A 24,211-nucleotide genomic window follows, 5' to 3' on the forward strand; every position below is an offset into this window, starting at 1 on the left:
ACAAGAAACAGGCCAATCACAGATGTGTATAGTAAATACCTGATGGATCTCATGTGTTTGAGCATGGCGCCATGTTAAATGAGCCGAACGCCGCCTCCCCGTGGTGAGCTGCGACTCCGGAGAGCACAGGACATCCGGAGAAGGTAGGTGTCGGCGTGCGTGTCACCGTGGAACGCAGGAAGTGGAAGTGATGCGGGTAGCGTCATTGAAGTGGACGGGAGTTAGTATGCGCTTCAGTTCTTCAATCCAAAAAGTGAAACTCTTATATTATATAGAGTCATTATAAACAGAGTGATCTATTTCAAGTGTTTATTTCTGTTAATGTTGATGATTATGGCTTACAGCCAATGAAAACACAAAAGTCATTATCTCAGTAAATTAGAATAATTAACAAAAACACCTGCAAAGACTTCCTAAGCATTTAAAAAGGTCCCTTAGTCTGTTTCAGTAGGCTACACAATCATGGGGAAGACTACTGAATTTACAGATGTCCAGAAGGCAGTCATTGACACACTCCACAAGGAGGGTAAGCCACAAAAGGTCATTGCTAAAGAAGCTGGCTGTTCAGAGTGCTGTATAATAATAATAATAATAATTTTTATTTTTATAGCGCCAACATATTTCGCAGCACTTTACAAATTTTAGGGGGGGCGTATACAGACAATACAGAATAAGCATATCTCACATCGAAAGGAGTGAGGGCCCTGCTCGCAAGCTTACAGTCTATGAGGAAATGGGGGAGACACAAAAGGTAGAATGTACATATATTGTATAATGCAGCCTTGATATACTAAATAGGATAAATAAAAATACATGGACTGGTCGTCTGCCAGTATGTGTACAGTCCTGACCGAGGCTATTAAGTGCATGGTTGGTATGAACCTGAAATTGAAGAAGATTTTAATATGGGGGAAAACTGGGACGGACAGATAGTGTGTGGAGGCGATATGCCAGTCTAAAGAAATGGGTTTTTAGGGTCCGCTTGAAACTGTGGGTATTGGGAATTAATCGAACTGTCCTGGGTAGTGCATTCCAAAGAATTGGCGCACCATGCAAGAAATCTTGGAGACAGGAGTGGGAAGTTTGGATTATGGAGGATTTTAGTTTTAAGTCATTGGCAGAATGGAGGGCACGTGTAGGGTGGTAGACTGAGACAAGGGAGCACATGTAGGGGGGTTCTGAAGCATGGAGCTGTATCCAAGCATATTAATGGAAAGTTGAGTGGAAGGAAAAAGTGTGGTATAAAGAGGTGCACAAGCAACCGGGATAACCGCAGCCTTGAAAGGATTGTGAAGAAAATGCCATTCAAAAATTTGGGGGAGATTCACAAGGAGTGGACTGCTGCTGGAGTCATTGCTTCAAGAGCTACCACACACAGACGTATCCAGGACATGGGCAACAAGTATCGCATTCCTTGTGTCAAGCCACTCATGACCAATAGACAACGCCAGAAGCGTCTTACCTGGGCCAAGGAAAAAAAGAACTGGACTGTTGCTCAGTGGTCCAAGGTGTTTTCAGACAAAAGTAAATTTTGCATTTCATTTGGAAATCAAGGTCCCAGAGTCTGGAGGAAGAGTGGAGAGGCCACAATCCAAGCTGCTTGAGGACTAGTATAAAGTTTCCACAATCAGTGATGGTTTGGGGAGCCATGTCATCTGCTGGTGTAGGTCCACTGTGTTTTATCAAGCACTTCACTCTTCCCTCTGCTGACAAGCTTTTTGTAGATGGAAATTTCATTCTCCAGCAGGACTTGGCACCTGTCCACACTGCCAAATGTACCAATACCTGGTTTATAAACAACAGTATCACTGTGCTTAATTGGCCAGCAAACTCGCCTGACCGTAACGTTACTCTATGGTGTTTTGTCAAGAGGAAGATGAGAGACACCAGACCCAACAAAGCAGACGAGCTGAAGGCTGCTATCAAAGCAACCTGGGCTTCCATGACACCTCAGCAGTGCCACAGGCTGATCGCCTCCATGCCACGCCGCATGATGCAGTAATTGATGCAAAAGGAGCCCCGACCAAGTATTGAGTTCATTTACTGAACATACATTTCAGTAGGCTAACATTTCTGATTTTAAAAACATTTTTCAAGCTGTTGTTATAAAGTGTTCTAATTTACTGAGATAATGACTTTAGTGTTTTCATTGGCTGCAAGCCATAATCATCAACATTAACAGAAATTAAAACTTAAAATAGATAACTCTGTTTGTAATGACGCTATATAATATATAAGTTTTGCTTTTTGTATTGAAGAACTGAAATAAATTAACTTTTTGATGCTATTCTAATTTTGTGAGCTGCACCCGTATATTGTTTGTGCGGGGGTCTGATAGATAACTCTTCTCGGTCTGATCTAGAGACTGATAAATTTTTTTTTTTAGTCTGAATAGGCTTTTATGGTTCTGATCTAAAATCTGATAAATGCGCCATTCTCTAAGTATGGTGTTTTTTTTCAGAGTATTAGGTGCCTTGAAACAACTTAAAAAAGCTAAAAACGCAGCTTTGTGATAAAACAAAAATAAACAAAAAAGTACACATAATTGGTATCGTCATGTTGGAATGACCTGATCTATAAAACGGGCACATTTATTCTGTACTGCGAATACCATAAAAAAATAATAAAAAACACACCAGAAATGTCACTTTTTCATCATACCAACACACAAAAACTTGAATAAAAAGCAATCAAAAAGTCACATGTTAAAAAAAAAATGGTATAAATAAAAACACCAAACCATCCCACAAAAAAACAAGCCCTAATATGGCTTATTCGGGAAAAAAAATACAGCTTTCAGAATATGATGATGAAAAAACAAATTAATAATAAAATAAAAGCAGCAAAGCATAAAAAAAATATAAATCTGGTATCGGTGTAATTGTTCCGACCCGACGAACAAATCGGTCTTATCACTTTTACCGCACAGTTAACGGCGCAAAAAAAATAGATAAAAACAATAACTGAATTGCTGGTTTTTGTTCATTCTGTGTTTCATTAGTTTTTATTGGATTTTAAAGATCATTTAAATGGAAAAGGGTGTGGGGGGGGGGACTGGGAAATAATGAGGAAAAGGGAAAATCGTTAAACTTACCCTAGATTAAGTTATACTTAAAGCAATAGCGAAACTGGTACATAAACAAAAAATAATACATTTAGCAATAAAAACATACAAGATAATTATGTATAATCGATTCGTTCACAGTATTTTGAGCAGAACAAAGTGAAACGATGTTTACAAATTCTACAATTGCTATACAGCATTAGGTGAAGGAAAATCCCAGAGTTCCCATTTCTTTTGGAACTTCCTAACTGAATTATTTGCAATAGCAAATCTGAATTCATATGACTTATGTGCAGTTATTTTTTCAATTATATCTGAGAGTTTAGGAGGGTTTGTTTTTTTCCAGAAGAATGCAGTTTTTACCAATAGAAATGTATGAATCAGGATGGATCTAACGGGAGTCCAAATTTTTCATGTTAAGCGAGAGAAGAGCCATTTGTGGGGTGATTTTTAAATTTTTGATCATTTTGTTAATAGGTTCAGAGGCTTGACTCAATAATTTTCTAATACTGGACATTTCCAATAAACATGGAAAAGGTCACCATTATGTCCACAGTTTCTCCAGTTTTTGTTCATTCTGTGTCTGAAAAATCTGAATAACAAGCGAGCAAAAATGTTATGTGCCCCAAATGGTACTAAAAAAAGCACGCAAAAAAGAAGTCATTAAACAGCTTTATTCACCATAAAATAAAAAAGTTACAGCTCTCAGAACATGGCGATGAAATAACAATTTTTTATACAAAAAGCATTTTACTGTGTGATAGCAGCAAAACAAAAAAAAACTATATAAATCTGGTATCTCATGGAATCGCACCGAGCCAGAGAATAAAGCCGCCTTATCACTTATACCGCACGGTGAACTGCACAAAAATAAAAGAATTATTCTTGTACTGCTATCTATTTGTTCATTCTGCCTCCCAAAAATCTAAATAAGGCTCGAGTCACATTTATCCTGCGCTCTCCACTGAGCGGTTACATCAGGGTTTCTCTTTAAATCCCCAAAACCGCGATTCTGACAAATCCCCCGATGGAACCACTCACTTATGAGGCACGTGTGGTCACTTTGGATTTTGTCTGGTCTCTGTTCCAGTGATGCCCATCATTTTAGGTGTCTTTTTAGCGCACAAGTGTGGTCGACTACAGATCTGTGCACACCTAAAAAGATGGATACCACTGCCACAGATACAAAACTGAGTCCGAAGGGTGGTTCTGTTGAGGGTTTCATCTGAATCGCATTTTTGTTGGATTTACATGGAAACCCCAACGTAAGTGCTCAGCATAGAACACAAGAATGTGATCCCAACCTTATACTGAAAGCGATTAAAAAATATGTACCCCAAAGTGTTACCAATAAAAACCCAGATTTATCCTGCACAAAAAAACAGCCCCCACTCAGGTCAGTCTTGTGTCACTGGAGTTCCCCCGTTACTGTTAGAACAAAGACTCTGAAAAAGTGACATGGCTCCCTCCCCCTCAAATAAAATCCAGTGAAATCTGCGCTCTGAGTCCCAAATCCAAAATCCCCGGTGTGCCTAAACCACAGTAAGTAGCCACATGTTTGGCAATACTGTATCAGGGAGAGTCCAATTAATAATTTACGGGGTGCATGTCACCAGAAGCATTAGCTGGGCACAATGTATGGGGGCGCTGCAATATATGGGGGCTCTACACTGTATGGGGGGCACAATGTATGGGCAGTAAACTGGCATATTTGCAATTCTCCAGAATTCAAAGCACGGCGTGGATGTCACAAAATAGTCACTGCAGCCGTAAATTAACTAATTGAGAGGAGCAAATTCTACAGTGGGGTCACGTTTAGGGGTTTTTCTGCTGTTCTGCCACCTGCACCTTAACCCTCGTGTAATTGACAAATTTGCAGCAGATAAAAAAAAAATATTTTTTACCACTAAAATGTCATATTTCCACATCCGAATGTTATGAAATTCTGTGATGCACCTGTGGGTTTAAAATACTCAACACCCTTAGATGAAATCCTTAAGCAGTGAAGTTTCCAATATGGGGTCACCTGTGGGGGATTTCTGCTTATCTGGCAGCTCAGCTAATGGCACCCACAATCTATTCAAACAGACTCTATGAGCCTATAGTCAGAGTCTGCAGTACAGATCAAGTACATAGAATTCTGCTCATTACCCCACAAGAGCTTGTGGCTCAGCACAGTAAAGCTCCCATCTATCTGTAATATGAAGGTTGAGAATTCAAGACCTGAGTAGACACTAAAAAAAAAAAATTTTAATTGCTTATTATTTTTAATACTTTTAGACTACATTACCATGATTAGGAACAGCAGCGCTATGGACACAGCATATTCTCACTGCGTTATAATCACGCAGGTAAATTCGCATGTGTTCACTGAACCATGTGGAGTTACCGCATCTAATGACATTCTAGTGTGGAAATTTCATAGTGGAGACCAACGTCTCCGCAACAGAAATTGACATGCTGCGGCTTGTAAATCCGTGCCGCTGGCGAGTTTATGCAATTTCAAATAGAAGCACAGTGGGCATTGGATTTCTATAAATCCATCCACTGTGCTTCTAATGTAGAACGCAGCGTTTTGGATGCAGCGCAGGTGAGCTGCTTCCAAAATGCTTCCATTACGGAGCGTGGTCTTATAGACTCATAGGAACAAGATAAATATTTTTCTTCACCTCAGTATACAGCCACCATAAAAATACATTGTTATATATACAATGTATTTATATAGAGCTGTATACTCTGCTTCTGGATTCATTGCAATGTACAGGGTGAGCCATTTATAAGGATACACCTAAATAAAATGGGACTGATTGATGATATCAACTTCCTGTTTGTGGCACATTAGTATATGGGAGGGGGAAAACTTTTCCAGATGGGTGGTGACCATGGCGGCCATTTTGAAGTTGGCCATTTTGGATCCAACTTTATTTTTTTCAATGGGAAGAGGGTCATGTGACACATCAAACTTATTGAGAATTTCTTAAGAAAAACAATGGTGTGCTTGGTTTTAACGTAACTTTATTCTTTCATGAGTTATTTACAAGTTTCTCTTTGTTTACAGCCATTGACATGTCGCAGAGGTTAACACGTGAGGAGCGGATAGAAATTGTGTTGATGTCTGGTGAACGCAGTACCGGGTCATTGCAGCAGATTTAAATGCAAGACACCATACGAGACCACCCATCTCCCATGCTACAGTTAGCTAACTGTTTACCAAATTTCGTGAAACAGGTTCAGTGTTGGATTTGCCAAAATGTGGACGCAAGAAAACTGTCACTAATGAAGAAACATCAGTGGCTGTCCTAGCTTCATTCAGCAAGAGCCCACAGTGTAGCACTCGCCGCATGTCACTGGAGAGTGGTATCAGTCGAACATCCCTTCGGCGGATATTAGCTACTCACAAATGGCACCCTTAGAAAATCCAGCTGCTGCAGCATCTCATCGAGGATGACCCAGATCGGCGCACTGAATTTGCAGAATGGGCACAATAAAAATGGGAACAGGACCTCAGTTTACACAGAACATTATGCTCAGTGATGAGGCAAACTTTTTTGTAAATGGTGAAGTTAACAAGCAAAACCACCGCTATTGGTCTGACACTAACCCACAGTGGATAGATCCCTCCAAGACTGCTGGAACACAAAAATTGATGGTATGGTGTGGTATATGGGGTACAAAGATAGTGGGGCCATTCTTCATCAATGGAAACCACAATGCTACTGGATATCTGAAATTGCTACATGATGATGTGTTGCCCTCTTTATGCACTGAAGATGGCACGTTCCCTGAGTTTTTCCAACAAGATGGTGCACCACCACATTATGGGTGTCAGGTCCGAGCATTCCTACATGAACAGTTTCCTGGAAAGTGGATTGGTCGTCGTGGGCCAGTTGAATGGCCACCAAGGTCTCCCGATCTGACCACTTAGACTTTTATCTTTGGGGTCATCTGAAGGCAATTGTCTATGCTGTGAAGATACGAGATGTGCAGGATCTAAAACAACGGATACTGGAAGCCTGTGCTAGCATTTCTTCTGTGGTGTTGATATCAGTGTGTCAAGAGTGGGAGAAGATGGTTGCTTTGAAAATCCAACACAATGGGCAGCACTTTGAACACATTTTATAAGTGGTCATAAACTTGTAAATAACTCATGAAAGAATAAAGTTACGTTAAAACCAAGCACACCATTGTTTTTCTTATGAAATTCACATGTCACATGACCCTCTTCCCATTGAAAAAAAAATAAAGTTGGATCCAAAATGGGAGTATTCAAAATGGCCATCATGGTCACCACTCATCTGGAAAAGTTTTCCCCCTCCTGTTTGTGGCACATTAGTATATGGGAAGCTGATATCACCAACCATTCTTATTTTATTTAGGTGTATCCATATAAATGGCCTACCCTGTAGAATCAACATAACCAAAATCTCCTATTTTTATTATGGGCTGTAGCTCAGTGGTTAGAGCACACAGACTGTTAGTAAGTTTGAGTCCCGGGAGAGACCTGATAACAGGAGTGAGAGAAGGTGAATATATATTTTAATTTATGCACTAGGAAGAGATGATCGGAGGAGGAACCTACAGAGCGATGAGAACATCGAACAGAGGTAAGTATAGAAGCCAGGAAAACAGCTGAGCCGTGATGAGACGCTGGACTGAGCCCTCAAAGCAGGACAGTCTCGCGGAAACTGGGATGGTTGGGAGCTATGGGAGAAGCACATCCCATGATGAGTAAGAGGACTGGCAGGATCAGGACTTCACCTTAACCCCTTCAGGCATCTGCCTTCTAAAGAGGACTTTAAGAATCTGATTACAAAGGTCAAAGAAACTTGTAGATCCTAAATTGCCTGTGTTCATCAGGACCTACAGCACCTCTTAGGAAGACTAGACACTCTTGAAGAGGACCATGATGTTACTAGGTCTCAAGTGTCAGATCTGCATCAATTAATAATATCTCAAAAGAATGTGGTAAATTGCCTTCACTCTCATATTAAAGACCTAGATAATAGGGGAAGGAGGTGCAATATAGGGGTGTGAGGGTGCCAGAAGCTGATACCCAGGAAGATCTTAAGAACCTTCTTCATCTATTAGGTTTGATAGGGCCCACAGGGCTCTAAAACCAAAAGGATCCACACCTCACCCTTGGGACATAATTTGTTGCTTACACGATTTTGAAACTAAGGAGAGAATGACGACAAGAGCTAGATTTTTAAAGTCCTTGACACATCTGAGGAATAAGACATTTTAGACCTCTACTAAAGTCTATGCAAGACCAGAAAATTCTCTACAGATGGGATTTATTTTCCCTCTAACGGCACGTAGAGACGGGATGTCGGTGACTCTGTGTTCTCTAGATAACCTACCCTCGTTCTATGAGAGACTGAACTTGCCATTACCAAAAATCCAGGACTGGGATGTCTCGTCACATCCTGATGCCCCTCCTCTGGTGTGGCGCCGAGTTGGGGGGGTGGGGTGGGGGATGGAGACATCCAAAGGAGAATGGGGCATTTGGAAGACCAGGCACCTCAAAAGATAGCAAGTATAATACTTGACTGGGTTGCGGTTTGAGAGGGGTTTCCCTGGTTTCTGCTCCATTTCTCTCTTCATCGAGGGCTGTTTAATTAGTACTGGCCGGTGCTAAAACAAATGAGTACAGTTAATAATTAGCTGTTGAGAGGTGTGCGGGTTTTTCGCACTTCCCTTTCTTTTCTCCTTTTTCTTTTTTTCTAATAAGCCGTTCTCATTCGCGTTAGTATTAAACGTTTGGTGGGATGCATTGATAGCTCCATGGTTAAATTGCCCACATGCTGAATACATTGGGCAATTTAAAAAAAAGTACTGGACAATTTCTTTAACCGGTTCAGGACCGCCCACTGTACATAAACGTCGGCGCTGCCTGGGCTCTGTGCAGCGCCGACTTTTAAAAACGGTGGGTGGTCCCGCAGCACTCAGGACCCCCAGGGTTCTGCAAGCGCTGCGGTTCCGGTGCAGAGCGATAGCTCTGACATGTGACATCATGGGGACCTGATTGGATCAGGTCTCCATGATGTTAACCCGTTCCTATCTTCTAGATGCCGCGATCCATAGCGATCGCGGCATTTAAAAGATAGTGACAGCTGGTGGTCGGTGATCGGGACCCCCACATACCTTAACAGCGAGGGGATCCCGATGCTGTGACCTCTGACCTCATCGAGACCTGATTGGCTCAGGTCTCTATGATGTCAGCATCAAACCAGCCAATCAGAGAAATCACTGGGGAAGTTTGTTGTAGCAACAAACTTTCCCGGGCGATCTGCCTGATAAATACACTGTTTCTCCTCAGTGAGAGAGCAGAGGAGAAACAGTGTGACAAGAGCTGTGTCAGTCTTGCCACTGTGAAACAGTAAAAAAAAAAAAAAAAAAAAAGAAAGTAAGAGTTAGGCTAAAGTTAGGGTTAGCCTTAGGGTTAGTCAGTCAGTCCGGTTAGTCAGTCCCATCAGGTCAGTCCCGTCCGGTCAGTCCCGTCCGGTCAGTCCAGTCAAAAAATATAAAAACAAATAAAATGGCCCGTCAGAGGAGGCATATGCCCTGCTATGTTCTGACAGTGACGACAGTGCAATCTCAGATGGAGATGTGGATTTTGAGGGCTTTAGTAGCGGCGACACTGAGAGCTCAGAAATGAGCAGTGATTCTGGTCCATCCTCAAGTCCAAGTACCAGTACAACAATAGGGGCAAATAGAGCTACTGGAGAAACGTCTCCAAATCAGGGAACACTGCCCAGTACAATCGCTGTCCCTGCTACTAGTGAATTGGTGCACGCCAGTGTGCAAAGGGCTTTGCCACTTGATATAGCATTTCCCAGATAGGAGGCTTCGGATTCGGCTGCTCCATTCAGCCCTGATTTCAACGCCATTCCTGGTATAAATGTGGAGGTGGAAGATTTTGGACCAATTCATTTTTTTTTATTTGTTTTTTACGGACAGCTTGCTAGAGCATATTGTCGTGCAAACAAATTTATACGCGTCCCAATTCATAAGCCAGAATCCTCGATCTTACTATGCTAGGACAAATTTATAGACACCAACTAATGTCCCGGAAATAAAAAAAAATTTAGGACTTACATTTGCCATGGGGCTTGTTAAAAAACAGAGCATTCGATCCTACTGGTCCAACCACCCTGTTCAAGCCACCCATATGTTTTCAGTCGTTCTTCCTTGGACCCGTTATGAAATGCTCATGAGGTTTTGGCATTTTAACGACAATAGTCAATGCCTGCCCAGAAATGCCCCAGAACATGACAGGTTATATAAAATCAGACCCATCATTGAAAATTTGTCAGAAAAATTCTTAAGGCTCTACACCCCAACACAAAATATTTCTATAGATGAGTCCCCTGTAAAATTCCAAGGAAGACTGCACCTCAAGCAATTTATCCCATCTAAAAGGGCAAGGTTTGGAATAAAGCTCTATAAAATGTGCAAAAGTTCAACCGATACACATCCGCTTTTCGCATATGTGAGGGGAAAGATAGCCAACTAAACCCACCAGGATGCCTTACTTATCTGGGGACATCTGGAAAATTTGTTTGGGAGCTGATAAGTCCATTTTTTCAAAAAGGCTACAATGTATATGTGGACAATTATTACACCAGTATACCCTTAATTAAAAGTCTGGTTGAACACAACATCGGAACTTGTGGGACCATTCGTAAAAACAGTCAGGGGTTCCACAACCATTGGTCAACCAAAAGTTCCAAAAGGGGCAGTCAGGGGCTGTACGCAACGGAGAGCTGCTTGCCCTGAAGTATAGGGATAAGAGGGATATTTTTGTCCTCAGCTCGATCCACACAGATGCCACAAGGGCCACTGTAGAACTAGGATCCACTACTCCGAAGCAAAAACCTGTGTCAGTCATTGACTACAACAAACACATAGGGGATGTGGACCTTGCAGACCAGGTTCTACAGCCATACATGGTATCAAGAAAGTCCTATACCTGGTATAAAAGTTGATTATTTATTTGTTTCAGGTGGCCACATACAATTCTTTTGTGTTGTACAAAAAAGCAGGAAATTCAGACACTTTTCTTGATTATCAAGAAAAGGTCATTGAAATCTTGTTTTTGAAAGTTTTAGCCCCGCTCATCCATTAAAATCTGAGGATGTGAAAAGACTCACTGAGCGACATTTTATTGCACTTATTCCAGCAACAGAAACGAGAAGGAACCCCCAGAAAAGGTGTCGTGTATGTACTAAGAGAGGAATAAGGCGTGATACCCGCTACTATTGCCCACAATGCCCATCATTGCCAGCCTTAAGCGTCACTGACTGCTTTAAAATCTTCCACACCGAACCACGTTTTTAAACTGTAAAAATGTATCCCATTTTGTAATTCAAACATTTGGTTCATTTAGTGAATGACGCATTCGAGTAGAGCTCACTTAATTTCCAGGGGTGGGAGGGGGTGGGTTTCTCCAGAATCTAAACCTTCCATTGCGCGCTTGTTTCTGGAAATCATCCATTGAGTTAAAATGGTCACTAAACTCATAGATGAATTCCCAGAGGGGTGTCATTTCCAAAATGGAGTCACTTCAGGGGGGATTCTGCAGTTCTGGTACTTAGCGGCTCTGAAAAGTGCCAGAACAGCAGAATCCCCCCTGAAGTGACCCCATTTTGGAAATGACACCTCTCTGGGAATTCATCTATGGGTTTAGTGACCATTTACCTATCTACTTATTTTCCTACCACTAGATTAATTTATACAGAGGAGTAGATTGTAAAATTCGGTCACTTGTTGGGAGTTTCCTCTGTTTAGGCACCTCAGGGGCTCTCCAAATGCAACATCGCGTCCGCTATTGATTCCAGCCAATTTTCCATTCCAAAAGTCAAATGGCATTCCTTACTTTCCGAGCCATGCCGTGCTCCCAAACAGTGGTTTTGCACCACATATGGGGTATCAGCGTGCTCAGGAGAAATTGCACAACACATTTTGGGGTCCATTTTATCCTGTTACCCTTGCGAAAATTAAAAAATATTGGGTCTAAGGTAAATTTTTGTGAAAAAAAGTTAAAAGTTCATTGTTTTCTTCCACATTCCAAAAATTCCCGTGAAGCACCTGAAGGGTTAATAAATTTCTTGAATGTGGTTTTGAGCACCTTGAGGGGTGCAGTTTTTCGATTGGTGTCACTTTTGGGTATTTTCTGTCATAAATGCCCCTCAAAGTCACTTCAAATAAGATGTGGTCCCTAAAAAAATGGTTTTGTAAATTTTGTTGTAAAAATGAGAAATCGCTGGTCAACTTTTAACCCTTATAGCTTCCTAACAAAAAAAAAATTTTGGTTCCAAAATTGTGCTGATGTAAAGTAGACATGTGGGAAATGTTATTTATTAACTATTTTGTGTGACATATCTCTCTGAATTAAGGGCATGAAAATTCAAAGTTTGAAAATTGCAAAATTTTCAAAATTTTCGCCAAATTTCCAATTTTTTTCACAAATAAACGCAAGTGATATCGAAGAAATTTTGCCACTTTCATGAAGTACAATATGTCACGAAAAAACATTCTCAGAATCAGGGGAATCCGTTGAAGCGTTCCAGAGTAATTACTTCATAAAGTGACAGTGGTCAGAATTGAAAAAATTGGCCCGGTCACCAAGGCAAAAACAGGCTCTGGCGCGAAGTGGTTAAGCAGTGTCCTTATATAAGTGGTCTGGAGACTACAGGTATATGCAAGCTCGGGTCTGTGAGTATGGTCATAAGCATGAGGATTATTTTGTTAATAGGTTGTTATTATGGTGCGTGTGCTATCTTTTAATGTTTAGTGGCCTGAATTACCCTAGAAAACGAAGACTAGTTTTGAGGGAATTGAGGACCCAAAAGGCAGATGTTGCCATCCTACAGGAGACCTATTATGATAAAACGGAACCTTTCAATTTGCTGCTAATCATTTTCCATTTACATACTCTGCGTATAGTGATTATAAAAAAGAGGTGGGGTTGCTATTTTAATTTCTTTAAATTGCCCAATTCAGGTGATTAAATCTCATATAGATCCTGAGGGTATATTCATTTTCATTATATTGGAGGGCCTAATTGGGGGTTAACCCTATTATCTTATGTGATCTTTATTTGACAGATACAGGCAACTTAAATTTTATACATAAAGTATTCTCTCTCTTGCAAAAATTACCTCCTACAGCCTTGTTAGTGGGAGAAGATTTTAATGTTCCTTTCTCGGACAGATTGTCAGTGGAAGGGAACCCTCAAGCAGCAGATTTAAAAAGATTGTCAGCTGAGTTTAGAAAGTAAATTAGGTCTAATTCTCTTTTAGACATGTGGAGAATAGACCACCCTAAAGAAAATACATACTCCTTTTACTCACTCCCCCCCCCCCTTACCATACACATACAAGAATAGATTTATTTCTTGCAAATATTTTAAGTCTCCCCTCGTCACGGCCTTGTCATTGGCGACTGAATGAATTTCTATTTAAAGACCCTATTATTAGGAGTTTGTTGCTTGACCATCTAGAAGAGTTCTTCCAGCTCAACACTGGCTCTGTTTCTTCACCAGCTGTTTTGTGGGAGGCTCATAAGGCGGTGATGAGGGGGTGTTGCATAGCTGAGGGGACTAGGTTAAAGAGATGCTATTTTTTTACATTCTAAACTTACTAACTAATCAGCTTAAATTAGTGGGGGAGAAATTGGCCTCTTCACAGTCTGTGAATATCCTGAGGAAGGTTAATGCAACTAGAGATAAGCTAAAGGACCTGGCTATGCGCAAAGTCGAAAAACTGTTTTTATACACTAAGCATAATTACGAAAAGGGTAATAAAGCTCATTCAATACTCACCAATTTAAAAATAGATCTGTCGCTTCAGTCCCCCAGGCTCTTAGAGATAAAGAGGGTACACTACAATATAATGCTTAGGCCATTTCAAACATTTTTCTTGACTTTTATAGAAAGCTCTATAACCTTCAGGATTCCTTACCGTCAAATATGTCACAACGATTGTTACTACTTAATAAATACTTCCCATATGACCAAGTTGTTTAACTCCTTTTTAAATGGTTCTCCCATACCGGACACTGTATCCCATTCCTATTTTATTTTAATCCCTAAACCACGGAGAGATCTTTTGGATTGTTCTAATTACAAATCCTCCTTAATGCAGACATGAAGATATTCACTCGCCTCTTGGCCAGTAGACTTAGTCTTTTGCTCCTGCAGCTAATAAGGACCAGGTCGGATTTGTCCCGTTCTGTCAGGGTGGGGACAATACCAGGAGGATAGTCGACTGGATTGATGTAGTTAATAGAGATAATAAGCAAGCTCTCCTCTTAAATCTAGACGCATAGAAGGCCTTTGATCGCCTTAACTGGTACTTTGTGTTTGAGACGATCTAGGCTTTTGGAATCTCAGGTCCCTTTCTTATGGCTATGAAAGCTCTCTATAGAGCTCCTTTGGCCTCTATTAAATTTCCATACCATATCTCCTCTAGCTTTCAGATATCGAATGGGACAAGGCAGTGGTGCCTGCTGTCTCCCCTAATATTTGCATGTTTAGAACCATTGGCGGCTAAAATATGTCAGAATACTAATATTTCAGGAGATGATGTAAAAGGGAAAACCTTTAAAGTTTCTTTGTTTGCAGATGATGTTCTGCTAACCCTTTCTAGGCTTCACATTACGTTACCCAATCTTAAAGAAGTTCTGAGAGAATTCAGACACCTATCTGGGTAGAAGATTAATGCCTCAAAAACAGAAGCCCTACCCTTAGATGTTCCCCCGAGAAGTTGGAGTATCTTAAAATAAACTATAAATTTTGTTGGAAAACTGACTCAATTAAGTGTTTGGGGGTTAACTTTGTATTCTGGTAATTTCCCCTCATTATTCAGGGATCTGAAAATCACACTAATTAAATGGATGTCACATTCTATTTTGTTGCTGGGTAATTAGCAGCAGTGAAGATGTCCCTTTTACTCAAATTAATATACTGTTGTGAAACTCTTCCCGTAAAGATCCCCTTGAGAGAACTTAAGACGCTTCAAGCAGCAAAAATGAGATTTACAGTGGGTATGGAAAGTATTCAGACCCCTTTAAAATTTTCACTCTTTGTTTCATTGCAGACATTTGGTAAATTCTAAAAAGTTCATTTTTTTTCTCATTAAAGTACACTCTGCACCCCATCTTGACTGAAAAAAAACAGAAATGTAGAAATTTTTGCAAATTTATTAAAAAAAAAAACTGAAATATCACATGGTCATAAGTATTCAGACCCTTTGCTCTGCATTGAGTAGAAGCACTCTTTTGAGCTAGTACAGCCATGAGTCTTCTTGGGAATGATGCAACAAGTTTTTCACACCTGGATTTGGGGATCCTCTGCCATTCTTCCTTGCAGATCCTTTCCAGTTCCGTCAGGTTGGATGGTGAACATTGGTGGACAGCCATTTTCAGGTCTCTCCAGAGATGCTCAATTGAGTTTAGGTCAGGGTTCTGGCTGGGCCAGTCAAGAATGGTCACAGAGTTGTTCTGAAGCCACTCCTTTGTTGTTATTTTAGCTGTGTGCTTAGGGTCATTGTCTTGTTGGATGGTGAACCTGCTGCCAAACCTGAGGGCCAGAGCACTCTGAAAGAGGTTTTCATCCAGGATATATCTCTGTACTTGGCCGCATTCAGGTTTCCTTCAATTGCAACCAGTCGTCCTGTCCCTGCAGCTGAAAAACACCCCCATAGCATGATGCTGCCACCACCATGTTTCACTGTTGGGATTGTATTGGGCAGGTGATGAGCAGTGCCTGGTTTTCTCCACACATACCGCATAGAATTATCACCAAAAATTTCTATCTTCGTCTCATCAGACCAGAGAATCTTATTTCTCATAGTCTGGGAGTCCTTCATGTGTTTTTGAGCAAACTATATGTGGGCTTTCATATGTCTTGCACCGAGGAGAGGCTTCTGTCGGGCCACTATGCCATAAAGGCCCAACTGGTGAGGGCTGTAGTGATAGTTGACTTTGTGGAACTTTTTCCCATCTCCCTACTGCATCTCTGGAGCTCAGCCACAGTGATCTCGGGGTTCTTCTTTACCTCTCTCACCAAGGCTCTTCTCCCACGATTGCTCTGTTTGGCTGGACGACCAGATCTGGGAAGACTTCTGGTGGTCCCAAACTTCTTCCATTTAAGGATTATGGAGGCCACTGTGCTCTTAGGAACCTTGAGTAATGCAGAAATTCTTTTGTAACCTTGGCCAGATCTATGCCTTGCCACAATTCTGTCTCTGATCTCCTTGGGCAGTTCTTTTGAGCTCATGATTCTCATTTGGTTTGATATGCACTGTGAGGTCTTATACAGACAGGTGTGTGCCTTTCCAAATCAAGTCCTATCAGTTTAATTAAACACAGCTGGACTCCAATGAAAGAGTAGAACCATCTCTTTTAAAGATTTTTTTGTATTTTTATGACTATGAAAATTGTACATTCACACTGAAGGCATCAAAACTATGAATTAACACATGTGGAATTATATACTTAACAAAAAAAGTGTGAAACAACTGAAAATATGTCTTATATTCTAGGTTCTTCAAAGTAGCCACCTTTTGCTTTGATGACTGCTTTGCACACTCTTGGCATTCTCTTGATGAGCTTCAAGAGGTAGTCACCGGAAATGGTTTTCACTTCACAGGTGTGCCCTGTCCGGTTTAATAAGTGGGATTTCTTGCCTTATAAATGGGGTTGGGACCATCAGTTGTGTTGTGCAGAAGTCTGGTGGATACACAGCTGATAGTCCTACTGAATAGACTGTTAGAATTTGCATTATGGCAATAAAAATGCAGCTAAGTAAAGAAAAACGAGTGGCCATCATTACTTTAAGAAATGAAGGTCAGTCAGTGCGAAAAATTGGGAAAACTTTGAAAGTGTCCCCAAGTGCAGTTGCAAAAACCATCAAGCGCTACAAAGAAACTGGCTCACATGAGGACCACCCCAGGAAAGGAAGACCAAGAGTCACCTCTGCTTCTGAGGATAAGTTTATCAGAGTCACCAGCCTCAGAAATCGCAGGTTAACAGCAGCTCAGATTAGAGACCAGGTCAATACCACACAGAGTTCTAGCAGCAGACACATCTCTTCAACAACTGTTAAGAGGAGACTTTGTGCAGCAGGCCTTCATGGTAAAATAGCTGCTAGGAAACCGCTGCTAAGGACAGGCAACAAGCAGAAGAGACTTGTTTGGGCTAAAGAACACAAGGAATGGACATTAGACCAGTGGAAATCTGTGTTTTGGTCTGATGAGTCCAAATTTGAGATCTTTGGTTCCAACCACCGTGTCTTTGTGCGACGCAGAAAAGGTGAACGGATGGACTCTACATGCCTGGTTCCCACCGTGAAGCATGGAGGAGGAGGTTTGCGTTTAGTTGGACCATCATTTATTTTTCAACAGGACAATGACCCCAAACACACCTCCATGCTGTGTAAGGGCTATTTGACCAAGAAGGAGAGTGATGGAGTGCTACGCCAGATGACCTGGCCTCCACAGTCACTAGACCTGAACCCAATCGAGATGATTTGGGGTGAGCTGGACCGCAGAGTGAAGGCAAAAGGGCCAACAAGTGCTAAGCATCTCTGGGAACTCCTTCAAGATTGTTGGAAGACCATTTCCAGTGACTACCTCTTGAAGCTCATCAAGAGAATGCCAAGAGTGTGCAAAGCAGTCATCAAAGCAAAAGGTGGCTACTTTGAAGAACCTAGAATATAAGACATATTTTCAGTTGTTTCACACTTTTTTAAGTATATAATTCCACATGTGTTAATTCATAGTTTTGATGCCTTCAGTGTGAATGTACAATTTTCATAGTCATGAAAATACAGAAAAATCTTTAAATGAGAAGGTGTGTCCAAACTTTTGGTCTGTACTGTATGTGGAGCCGCGATTTCCAGTCACTGCACCGCATCGCAAAAGGAGTTAATCTAAAATAGTGATCATCGCTCTGCATGCCATCTTTACCCCAGAGTTGGCATGCAAAGTGGTTGTAAACCCCCTCTGTGTTACCTGAGAGAGAAAATAATTGGTGGCCAGTGCAATCCCCCTTGCAGTCCAGTGCTGTTCGTGTCGTGCCTTCTGCTGCTGCATCTCCTGTGCTGTGATCTCCTGTGCTGAGATCTGTGCTGAAATCTGCCTCCTGTGCAGCTGGCTGCTGTGTGACTAATCTGTGATTGAAACAGCAGTTCCTTAATCCCTGTTCTCGTCCCCGACTCTCCTCTTCCCACTCCCATTAGAAGTTTTGACACTCTTTTTTTCCGCTTTTTTCGTGTGCGTGGTGTCCTGCGTTGAGCATTCATGCTCTTCCCGTTTTCCGCAGCGCTCTGATCAGTATTGCTGCTGATCAGAATCTGAGCCAAGGGACTTTTTTAGTTAGACTAGTATAAAAATAGTAGTTAGTATAGTGTAGTTTTATAGGTAGCAAGGTAGCGCATTAAAGTAGCAGATATCACAGTGTTTGGTGACATCCGATTTTGTTCTAGAGGAAAAAAAATAATCATACAGAGTAGTTTTATAGGTAGCCAGGTAACATATTAAAGTAGTGGACGTCACAGTGTTTGGTGAAGTCTTATTTTGTTTTAGAGAAAAAAAAATCGTACAGAGTAGTTTTATAGGTAGCAAGGTAGCATATTAGAGTAGCACACGTCACAGTGTTTGGTGACGTCCGATTTTGTTTTAGAGAAAAAAAAAAATAGTACAGAGCAGCTTTGCAGGTAGAGAGGTTGAGTCTTTCTTTCTGCATAAAAAAAAATTGTTATCGCCGGGTAATTTCTTAACTAGTGCATTAGGGGAGGGCACATCGCATTGTTAGTGACGTTCGTTTTTTTTGGCAAAAAAATAATTGTTTGCGCCAAGTAATTTTTTTGAGAGTGCATTAGGGGCGTATACGTTGCAGTGTTGGTGATGTCCTTTGTTCTTTGCAAAAAGAATTGTTAGCGGGGGTAAATTTATAGGTAAGGCATTAGTGTAGTGAACGTCACTGTAATTTTTTTATGCAAACTTTTTTTACATCTATTTTTTTTTTTTTTGTTTAATTCTTCTAAGTGTTACTTCTAAATTTTTACATTTTACTTTTTTTCTCTCCTTTTTCTCTCTACTTTGTATAATAAATAGGGGAATTGGATGTTTCGCCCCCAGCAATTTGCCCCCCGGGTACATTTCGCCCTCGGGTACATTTCGTCCCCAGGATTTGGCCCCCAGGAGGTTTTGCCCCCGCACATATCGCCCCCAGTTCGCCCCGGTCCGGGGGCGAAACATGCAGGGGCGAATCTTCCTGGGGGCGAAATGATAGGGGCAAATTGCTGGGGGCGAAACTTCCTACAACCAATAAATGGTAATCCTTACACAAGCCCCACACAATACACATGTAAAAGCACCACTTGCATAGCCCCGTTTTGAGAAATAAAATGAAAATGGCCCATTTGTCAAGAAGACGTTATTCACCAGAGGAAGCATACGCTTTCCTTGCCTCCGACAGATTCAGACAGTGAGGAAGATCCCACATTTCTCTATTCCTCCTCCTCATCTAGTGAGGAAGGACCCCCTAGCAAGGTGCCCTAGGATCCAGGCAACCCCTAAAGCAATTTATCCCATATGGACTGCACCCCCCAAAAATTATCAGCCTGTTATTATAGATTTCATCTGCAGCTCAGAAATCCAATTTGATGTTACAGGCCTCACTGATATTGACTTCTTCAAATTCTTTTTCCACGAGGAAATAATAAATGTTATAGTGGCCCAGACAAGCTTGTATACCCATCAATTTTTCACCCAAAATCCCAGGTCATCATATGCCAGATGGACCCCTGTAAATGCAGCAGAGATTATGACATTTTGGGGCATTGTGCTGAATATGGGTGTGGCATCCCGGTACCAGTTCTACTTCTGTTAAATGAGACAGTTGTAGTGTGGTAGTAGATTTGTTCCATTGTGTGTACTGAGTTAGGGGATATAATACATTGCATTGTAAATTGTACTTTCTTGCATTGTAAATTGTACTTTCTTGCCATCTGCTGGCCAATGTGTGTATATGAAGTAATGATTACTCTCCACACAACAATCTGCCATAACAACGGCTGGGAGGAGCCTCTAAGCTCAGGGCACACTCTGAACTCTGGTACAAACCAGTTGTGGACAGCTCCTGCTGCCTAAGGAAGATAGAGGAGAGACTTTATTCTCTCAGAGAAGAGTTTTCAATGCCAGTCTATGCTGAGGGGACATTTTTCCTCACATAATCTCCTTCACAAAAAGAGTGAAGTGTCTTCCAGTCAGGAGAGAACGCTGTTCATGTGCCCTCCTGCTCTCTGGTTATCCTGATCGCTTCTAGCCAGGACCAGATCCACGTGGCTGCCACGCCACAGACTTTGCTTAAACCTACCCCCTGCAAGAGGGAACGGTGGGATAAAAACTGAGTACGTCCACACTTTAGTGTGTTTCCACAGAGAGCCAATCTGTGAAGGTCCCTCCATCAGTTTAATATTTCTTGGACTGTGCATAGCATTTCCTGTACTAGCAAGTGAAGAGAACTCTTCTCCATCTGCCCTGAGAGGCCATAACAATGCTTGTCTCATGAGGAGAGAACCATTACTTTCATATGCACAATATACTGTGAACTTTGCCTGTACCCCGTTACCTCCTTCAGTAAAATTGTTATGTTTACAAGTTCACCTGCGTGTCTGGCTGCTTGAGATTGCATAAACATCACGGGCACTCCCAAAACCTGCACCCAGACACCACCGCTACAGGAGTGTCCCCGGGGGGTCCTATACCATCTACAAGTGCCACCTCCCGCTTTTGAAATTGTTGTGGACACGAGGGAAGTGTTGAGGGGTCCAGTGACCCACTTCAGCTACTGTGACATTATTATCTACTGCCAGTGAGACTACACACGCCAGCTGGCCCTTCTGCAACATCTGGCGCCTCCACAGTTTCCCACCACATGGGCATAGTAAGAAAACCAGAGATTTGGCAATACTGGAGTACTGATGTTCTCTATAGCACACTGGTATTCCGCATGGCCATGCAAAGGACACGATTTGAAGCAATGCAAAAATTGTCCTCCTCCAGACGATCCTAACTTTGATCGTTTATACAAAATTTGTGCAGTAGTTGAACACTTCAGCAGAAAATTTGCTGAGGCATACAACCCCCAAAGGACATCACTATACATGACTCTCTGGTTCATTTCAAAGTGAGGCTAAAATTCCAAAAATACTTGCCCAGTAGGAGGGCAAGGTACGGAATTAAACTGTACAAGCTGTGCGTACACCCACAGATTTAGGGTCCACGAAGTGAAGGACACCCAGCTTGACCCCCCTGAATGGCCTCCTGTCCTGGGGGTGTGTGGGAAAATTGTGTGGGTATTGCTACACCCACTGCTGGATAAGAGTTCTTCTCTACATTGCTAACTTTTACACCAGCATCCCGCTCTTCAAGACCCTCTCTGTCAGAGGTACAGTTGCATGCGGCACTGTGCGAAAAAATCATAGAGGCCTCCCTAAGCCACTAATTAGGCAACTGCTGAGAAAGGATGAAAGCAGAGCCCAATGCAGCGACAACATGCTGGTCATCAAGTATAAGGACAAGAGGGATGTCCTTATCTTGACCACCATACACCATGACAACAGCTCCCTTTTCACTGTCCGATGTACCACAACACAAGTTCCAAAGCCAGATTGTGTCTTGGATTATAATAAGCACATGGGGGTGTAGATCTCTCAGATCAGGTCCTTAAACCATACAGTGCCATTCGAAAAGCTAAAGTATGGTACAAAAAATTGGCCATGCACATTGTACAGATGGCACCTTCCTTCAGTTTCAGGAGGTAGTCATCAAGGCCCTAATGTTTGGCACTCAGGAAGGTGAGGATCCCAGTACTTCTGAAACTGATAGTGCCCATATTGTCCCAGGTCAACGTTTTCCAGGAGAGGTTCCCCAAACAGCGAAGAACGGAAAAAAATCACAAAAACGGTGCTGAAAATGCTCTAAGAGAGGAATACGAAAATACACAATTTACCATTGTGAAGCCTGCCCTGAGAGACCTGGCCTTTGAATTAAGAATTACTTCAAAGTGTACCACACGCCTACAAATTAATAACATTTGTTTTTACCCTGTTGACACAACATACTTACTATAAAACTATGCCACTAGATAAATTCCTTGAAGGGTGTAGTTTCCAAAATATGATCACATGAGGAGGATTTCCACTGTTTAGGCACATCATGGGCTCTCCAAACGTGACATGACGCCCGCAGACCATTCCGTCAAAGTCTGCATTCCAAAACGTCACTCCTTCCCTTCCGAGCCCTGCCGTCCGCCCAAACAGTATGTAACGGGTCCGGGAGGCGGAACCTCTGAGCTACTATACAAGGGGGCGGCCCTTGTAAGGGAGCGGGTGGCAGTCTCTGGGTGAACGGACAGGGAGTTACGGCAAGTGATCAGGGCAGTCTCTGGGTAAGGGGTAGGTACGACCTGTGATGGCAGAGCCTCCGGGTAGGCTAGCAGGCAGATGGTAGATGTGTGCTCCCAGGTGAGCAAGCGAGAGTCTCTGGAATAGCAGGTGGTCACGGCACGTGACGGCGGAACCTCCGGGCTGGCAGGCAGGTAGGTAACGGAGAAGCGCTCCCAGGTGAGCGGGCAAGAGTCTCTGGAATAGCTGGTGGTCACCGCACGTGACAACGGGACCTCCGGGCTGGCAAGCAGGCAGGTAACGGAGATGCGCTCCCAGGTGAGCGGGCAAGAGTCTCTGAGATAGCTGGTGGTCACAGCACGTGACAACGGAGCCTCCGGGCTGGCAAGCAGGCAGATAACGGAGAAGCGCTCCCAGGTGAGCGGGCAAGCTGGTCCATAGACAGACTGACAGGAGTAGTAAGGCAGACCGTCGGACCTCAGACTGGCAGACAGGTAACAAGTATTCAGGCAGGAATCAGGCAGGTAACTGGCAGGTAACTGGCAGGTAACTGGCAGGAAACTGGCAGGAAACTGGCAACGGGACCTGAGGGCTGAAGCACAGGTGAGACACAGGTGCAAACAACATTGCTCGGGCACCTCCATTTTGGAGGAGGTGCCTTATATATGATGAAGTCCTCCGGCCATTGGCCGGGGACTCTTTAGGGCGACGTGCGCGGCCCCTTTAAGAGGAGGGGAGCGCGCGCGCGCGCGCCCTAAGCACGGGGGCCGGGAAGGAGCGCGCGCTGAGAGCAGAGCAGGAGGAGGACGCCGGGACGGAGCGCGCGCTGACAGCAGAGCGGGGGGAGGATGCCGGGCACGGAGCAGAGCGGTGAGGGGAGCAGCGTCCCTGCCTAGCAGAGGGCAGGGACGCCGGCACTACAGTACCCCCCCCTTTAGGCCCCCCCTTTTTTAGGCCAGACAGAAATTTAGCTAGGATGAGAGGGGCATGGATGTTCTCCCGGGGCTCCCACGTTCTCTCCTCAGGACCAAACCCCTTCCAATCTACCAGGAAAAAGGTCTTTCCTCTTACCCTTTTGGTGGCAAGAATGTTCTCTACCTCAAACTCGTCCTCAGCAGAAACCGGAGCAGGAGGCGTACCTGTAGACTTGGAAAAAGAGTTAAGCACCACAGGTTTGAGGAGAGACACATGGAAGGAGTTAGGGATCCGTAAGTTGGCCGGGAGTTTCAATTTATAGGCCACCGGGTTGATCTGACTGATGACCTCCAGTGGGCCGATGAACCGAGGCCCTAACTTATAGGAAGGTATCTTGAGCCGGACATATTTGGACGAGAGCCAGACTTTATCCCCAGGGCGGAATTGAGGAGGGTCCAGACGTTTTTTGTCAGCGTGTCTTTTCATACGCTCGGATGACAGAAGGAGTGCGGACCGGGTACTCTCCCATATGGAGGAAAATTTGTTAACAAGAGATTCCGCAGCCGGATTGTCCGCCGAGGTGGAGACGGGAAACGGGATCCGAGGATGCTGACCGTAGACTACAAAAAACGGGGATTTGGAGGAAGACTCGCTCTCGTGATTGTTGTACGAGAATTCGGCCCATGGCAGGAGATCCACCCAGTCAGAATGGTGGGCATTAACGAAGTGCCGAAGGTAACTGGTCAGGTTCTGATTGATCCGCTCCACTTGACCATTAGACTGTGGGTGGTAAGCGGAGGAGAAGTCCAGGGTGA

The sequence above is a fragment of the Phyllobates terribilis genome, unplaced genomic scaffold (assembly GCF_046119375.1).
Source record: "Phyllobates terribilis strain yellow unplaced genomic scaffold, ASM4611937v1 Scaffold_3__8_contigs__length_932513732, whole genome shotgun sequence".
Lineage (NCBI taxonomy): Eukaryota > Metazoa > Chordata > Amphibia > Anura > Dendrobatidae > Phyllobates > Phyllobates terribilis.